Raw genomic sequence first — 7,457 nt, 5'->3', positions numbered from 1 at the left:
TCCTCACTAGTCTGAGTCAATTCATGGGCTTCTTAAATTCTCAAAAAATCTAAAATAATTAGTTTCATATATTTTATGAAAAAATATAATGTTTGAGTCATTTTTTGAATAGTTTTGTCATTTTCTTATAATTTTTTTGTTTATATATATATATATATATATATGTATATACTATTAAGATTTTTTAATGTTTATTCGAAAATTGCTTTAAAAGATTTTACTTCATTAACTAGTTTAATTATATAATAGATTTTTATAATTAATTTAGTCGACTATTTGATTTCGTTAGAATAAAAGGATTATTAATTAGTCTATTGTTGTTGCGCCTTATTATTAGTCAAATATTTTAACTTATAAGTACAAAAGTGTTGGGACCTTTTTGAATTCCTTCTGTCAGATTCCTTTTATTTTTCTAGAACCAACCCACTCCCTTTATCCGACCAAAAACCCTTTTATAACAAAAAGAAACCCATTCTAGTAAAGGCATAACATAGGCAACATCATGCCAACACCGTCTGATATTCTTCTTCTTCAAAAACAACGGCGAGACCCAGAAAAAATCAAAGTCCAATCCAGCAGCAACACCAAATCACGATCCAGCCCAGTGCGTCGACCCCAATCCTCCAACGTTCGTGAGTAGCCGGGAGTTACACGATGCTATATAGAGAATAAAGTTTCACACGCCTTTTTTTTCCTAGTAGAGTTTCTCGTACGGATGTCTGCAATTCCAGCGGCCACGAAACACACATTTTCATTCTTTGAGGCTCGAGATTCAACCACATTGCCTGCCCAGTACAATGGGTCGATCTCGTCCCTCCACCTCTCCTAAAATAAATTTGAAATTATTTCGAATCGGAAGAATAATGGATTTTCGGATAAAATTTTAGATTGTGAATATGAAATGGGCCTACGGAAAGTCCGAATTTTATCCATCTTTTTTTTAAAAAATCGAAGCCCTAATCCGTCAATTTATAAGGCATCTTTCTCTTCTTGAAAGGAGATTTTTTTTTGAAGAGGGATATTTGATAAAACATTGAGGGAGAGTTTTGGTAACTAATCTTCTTCTTTTTTTTCTGGGATTTTTTCTAGAACAAAGATTGGTCTTTGGTTTAAAAGAAACAGTGGAAAAAGATATATATCATATTAAGAACAAAAGAAGAAGAAGCATATTAGGAATTTTTTTTAGTTAGGCTCAAAGTATCACAACAAAAATAGTAGGTATGTATAAACATTTAGCAAGTAGGCTTTTTGAAGTCATATAAATTGGGAAGGAAACTTCAAATCCTATTTTGATTCTTCTCCGTTAATAACTGATTCCGATGTTGCACTTCGGTAGTGGTGAAGTCGTGGTCTGCTCTGCTTGACTCGTCCCTGTTTCACTTCTACAAAGAAGATAATAACCTCACTCTCACTCTGTTTTTTTTGTTTTGCTGCTGAATGACATCTCCATTCCTTTTAAATACTAGATTATATTCATGACTATCAAGCGTAAAATATTTATTATACGTTGTATTCTGCGCTAAGCATGTCTTGATTTCTCTGGTTCTGTTTTAGTTGGTACATTTTTGTTCTTTCGCGTTCACCTGGTGTTATATACATACACACACACATATATATGTGTGTGTGTGGGGGGGGGGGGGTTATGTGGGGGGGGGGGTTGTGTGTGTGTGTATGTGTGTGGGTTGTGTGTGCGCGCGCGTGTGCATGTGAGTGTGCGTGTGCTTGTGTGTGTGCGTGTGTGTGTGCGTGTGTGTGTGGGGTGTGTGAGTGTGTGTATGTCCGTGTGCGTGCGTGTATGTGTGTGTGCGCGTGTGCGTGTGCGCGCGCGCGAGTGTGTGTGTGTGCACGCGTGTGTGCGCGCGCGCATATATTGTTGGTTCTTAAGGTTTTTTCCATGTTTGGAAGTTAACATAGTACTTTCATACCTTTCCTTTATTATTATCATGACTCTCACTTCTTCCTATTTATTTTTCTCGTAAGAATTTGTTAATCTATTCTTGTTGATGCTCACCTTTGAAAGTGGATCTAAAAAATGTAAAACCTCTGTTTCATTATTTGGTATTTTCGTTTAATGAGAAATCGTAATGCTCGTTTAGTACTTAGCGATTATGTGCTGCTGAGATTTATTTATTCATGCTGATAGTTGATTAGTTTACTCTCAAGTAATATAAAGTTTATCATTAGCATGTATGTAGCTTCCACTTTGGTTCTTATTCTGCTATATGAGTCTAATGACTTTTATGCTTTCGAATAAAATGGATTTGCTTCAATCCGAGTTATTCCTATTTATTGATAAATGTGATTATCTTTGCTGTGTTTGTCCTCTTTAATTTCTTTCTTGTTCTTTGGTAATCATTTTTTATATGATTCTAGATTAGAATAGTTTTTTTAGTGTCCTTCAAATTCATGATATCGATTAGTGAAGTATATGGGCTATTATTATAATATATGTGACCAATACTCTATCTCCCTCCCTCTTTCTTCTTTTTTTTTTCATATTTGTTTTTTACATCTTATTTTTATTTTATTGATGTTTTTTCATATTTCTTTTCACCATGCCATCTGTAGACATGCATGGAAGACATATTAATATAGTTCGACATGGTGGACATTTATATGTATACATTTGTTTACTCTTAATTAAATGTTGTCGTTATCCAGCATGCTTCTGTGTGATTCCCCTTGGTGAAATGGTGTGTTAGTATGAATTTTGTTGTGTCGAAATAGCATATTTTTGGGGTTAATAATTTTTTTCCTCTCCTTGGATTTTGTAAGTTTGATTATATATTAATTCTCTTCATCTACTTTGTGGCATGTAAAATACGCTTGAGTTCTCTACAAACTCCCCACTTCACATTTTGAGAGATCCATCGTGGCTCAAAATTCCTTATCGAGTTAACAAGCCATGAAATCGACGAACAGGCCCCCAAATTGAAGAATATGGAGACAAATGAAGAGTTGAAGAAAATTGGGTCATTAGGACCCAAATATTACTGTTCCCTCAAAATTTGTATTTTGTTGTTGTTGGGACTAAAACCATTTGATTATTTACATATTGTATTCTTAGAATTTAGGAGAGGTACAGGTGATGTGGGCCAATGGCCTAAAACAAACGGGTCAAAAAAACAAAAGGTAGGTGGGTACAAAATCCGGTCCACGCAGAGAGAACATGTGTTTGGGCCCAAAATCTCTCTCTCTCTCTCTCTCATCTGATTATCTATTAGTGTTTATTTTTCGTTAGTTTAAAGTTAGAAAACTCCAAATCCCTGTCGAATGCCATAAAATTTTAGTAACATTAAATTAAACAAAGTTTAAATAGTTTTAAAAAATATTTTTCAATTTATAAGTGTCACATAGATAAAAAACTAAGAAACTCACTTTCAAACAATTTCCAATAAATTTTATAAGTTAGTTATTTAAGCCAAATGAGTTAGTTGTCGGATAACCGCAAGTTAGCGAACGTCTTAGGTTCTTTCAAAACCTTCTTAAACGTTCACAGGAATTCCCGAATTCATTTAAAGTTTTCAAAATAATTTTTCTGTTTGAGTCTTTGAAAACTACATTTTTCTTGATTTTTCTCAAAATTAAGTGATGACTCCAAAAAGTCGAAAACTTTACAAAATATAAAAAAAATTCGTTTTTCGATAAAACAGAAATTGCGATTCCGGTGGGGACTATTGGAGGATTCTAACCTTAAAACTAATGTTATTTGGCTATTTTTGATAAATTGTTTACTTCTTCAGTTTACCTTAGGTTTGAAACTGTTGTATTTTCATGGCATTTTTTCCGTCAAACGGAAAGTAGTATGCACTAGGAAAACGAATGTTATGTTGCTTTCCACGGATTTCTTCAGAAATACACAAACTTCTTTTAAAATTATCAAACAAATAGTTGGAATACGGTCATCCGACGTTTCGTAGATTCACCTCAATGTTTATCTGACTCGGTTAACCGTGAACTTGCAAATTATTCTAGTAAGCCTATGTTAGAGCAAAAACGAAACCAAAAGTTTAGCATTAGACTAAGACGACTTAATACCCAAGTTGTAATAAGTCCATTTAGTAGAAAACCGCCAAAATCTTGTCTAAGGTCTCCGACCTAACGACACATTATATTATTTTAAATTTGAATAATGTACATTTTTAAAACCAATTTGGGGTAAGTAAAACTAACTAGCTACTGTTTTGTGGATATGGGCTGTTTCCCAAAATTTTATATGGCCATAGCAGCACCCCAACTCAAAATGTGGCAAGACAATCTCAATGGGGATCACAGAAAATCCCTCAACAAATATGTGTGTGCTCTGACAGAATTGATCAATATGAACGGTTGGCCGGAATTGGTTGAGGTCCTCACAGCCTATTGGGTTAGCTAAAGAATGGTGTTTCAATTCGGAAACGCTGAAATTACCCCAACATTGGAGGATATCCGAGAATGCATAGACACTGTAGGTACTGGGATAGAAAGGAAAGCAAGAACACAAGAAGACATATTTATCCTTAATAAGCCTTCTGTCGAAAATATTGCTTACTTGTTTGGATTGGGGAAATACTTTGCCTACTGGAGCAAAGTATCTCATGTAGCATTAAGATACCTTAATATCTAATTTGTACAGGCGTTCTTCTACGCCACTTATAACCGAGAAATCAAGATCTCCTACAGAGATTGGAATGAAATTCGTCTTCTGGCATTTGCTGTGGCATTATTGAGAACGATGCTATTTCCATATTGTCCTAGTCAGAGTATCAATACTCGAGTTATAACAGCGCATACTTTGTTCAAAGGGTATGAGAACCAAGGGACAATAAAGTACTAACCTATAGCTCCGATCATCTTGTCCAATATGTATCGAGCCCTCAGAATAAAGAAAATAGGGGCATCAATACTTTCAAGGATGTAACTTGCACCTTCAGTGGTGGATCCTCAGCCATTTAATGAAGGGTGTTGGGACTCGGGAGTTGCATACTCTTGACAACAAGAATACCCTTAAAGATTTGAATGACATGTTGTATTGGGCGAATATGGACAATTGGAGAACAAGGGGGAGATGGGCTCAGATTCTTTTCGAATTGAAAGAGGAAGATTTCCAATGGATGCTTTACCGTTTTATCTCCAAAGAAGTCGGCATGAAGAGCCGCAAATAGATTGTGCTTCCTCTACCAGGTATTCGGGAAATTCTCTCTTAGGCACCCTTTCGAGTCTTGCAACAGTTTGGGAGGAGACAAGTTGTACCTAAAGAGGCACACTATCGAGCTTATTTATATGATATAGGAGATGATAAAGTTCACGACGCGTTTGAAATGTTCCAAAAATGGAATATTGCCGAGCAGATTGATAACACTACCATCATCCTAGACCGATTTGATGTTGGATATTACTAGGGTTACAATTGAAGAAAGACATATAAAGCGTCTCCTGCCAAACTCGCACAACTTTTGCAGCGTAACGGAAAAGAGAAGCCAGAGTAGTGGGTGATGTACAAGAGGTAAATAAAGAGGCCCAAGAAGTGTACGCTAAGTTTGTTTAGAACCAAGATACTCTTGACAAGGTGACCCAAGAGGTGGAAATACTAAGGCGTGGTTATGATGATTTCGATGCCTGGGTGAAGGAGAATATCGAGAGGATGCGAAATGAAATCTTAGAAGAAAATGGATGCCTGGGTGTAGGATTCTTGCTGATACTAAATTATATGTTTCAGCAATACAAGACACAGGGGGATGACGACGGAGCAGGGCCATCAGGCACAACGTAGTGGATTTTGCCCCTGTATGGGTTTTTATATGTATTTATCTTATTCTTTTCTATCCCCTGTGTGGGCCATCCTTTACTGTACTTTCAAATGGCCCTTGCATGGGTATGTATTTAATATTTTATCCTTTATTCTCCTTTTTGTGAACATTATTATTCATTTATGAAATTTATTTTGGGGAATTGTTTATTTGGATCAAATTCATGCGTACATTATTCAAATGTGCTAGGCCTACCCTTGGCACAAAATGGTCCCCCTGTATGTTTTAGAACGCGATATATGTGCTATTAATTGCTTATGTGTTCTGTTTATTTGAATACGGATATTAGAAATCCACTCCTTTCAAAAAATTTCCAAATATACAGAAATCACTATTACATATGTCCGATAAAAATTTTCTGATTCTTAAGTTTCTCACGCAAAGGACATGTCTCATCTCCAAATCCAAAACAATACTCTACTGTCTCAAGAAAGGTAGAATCGCTGCTATGGACAAAGGAAAGGGTATTCAAGCTTAACCAAGTAAAGAAGAGAGGATCAAGATGCAAAAGCAGCCCGGAAAGCGTCTGTACGAATCATTATTTCCTCCTGAGAGCCCCGTACAGGAGATCAACAAAGAAACTTATGAAGAGGAAAGTTATGAGGAGTTACTTGCCCGCCCACCTTCTTTCGAGGGACCTCTACGAATGGAGACAACAAAATTTATCTCGATGCATATCCACAGGAAGATTGGAAGAAGATACAGGTCATCTCGTGAACTCCCATTTTTTAACACTATCGTTCTAGGGGCCTTCTAGGGCCAGTTAAGAAAGCGTCCCCCCAAGTGGGATTAGGAGATCTGCGCAAGACATGTAAATGTTATCGTAGGGAGAAAGGACATACAATATAGGAGTGTATTCGGTTTCAAAATGCAGTTCGTTATTTATTCAGTATGGATAATACTCCTAACATTTGGGGTGACGGTGTCATCCTTTCATGTGATGAAGAAGGAACCAGATTCTTTCATTGCTCATTCAGACCTTTAAAGAAAACAATGAGGGAAACCTGCTCAGATTTGGTTCAGAATGGTGTCTTTACCCATTACTACAAGAATGTGGACATGCAATATCCTCTTCAGCACGAAATCCGAAAGTGTTTTCCCTATCATTATCACACCACAGACCACAACATTGAAAAATGTCTTGAGTTCTGCCACGACCTCAAATCTCTCGTCCACATGTGAAAGATTCGAACAAAGTTTGTTCCTCTTGACTGATGTTGCAACGAGAAGAAGAATGATAGAGATGTAGTAATTATTATTATCTTTAAATCTTTATTGTCGTTCAATTTCCTTGTAATCGTAACGAATTAATGAAGATATTTTCTTTTGTGCTCGAACTACATTTTATCTGAATTCGTCTTGTAAGATACGTAGGCAGCCTTCCTAGGCCCAGCCCCTATTTTTAAAAATTTTCATTCCCCCCTTAATGTTACGAGAAGATACGAAGGCCATATAAACGGACGTCAAAGAGAAGTTGCAAGAAGACCTTAGCTCAAAGTGATTTAGCCTTTAAGTGACAGTGTCAAAACTAAAACAAAAAAATCCTGCTTGTTAAAAAATGTGTTTCCGTCTTTACTCGTGAGTTAAAGATATCTTAAAACAAAGCAACTTGTGTGTTTATCTGCTCTCTGCGTCATATTATGCTTTTTGTATTTTGAATCTGCACTG

This window comes from Solanum lycopersicum, chromosome 9 (genome assembly GCF_036512215.1).
Source record: "Solanum lycopersicum chromosome 9, SLM_r2.1".
Lineage (NCBI taxonomy): Eukaryota > Viridiplantae > Streptophyta > Magnoliopsida > Solanales > Solanaceae > Solanum > Solanum lycopersicum.
This window is presented reverse-complemented; position numbering follows the sequence as displayed.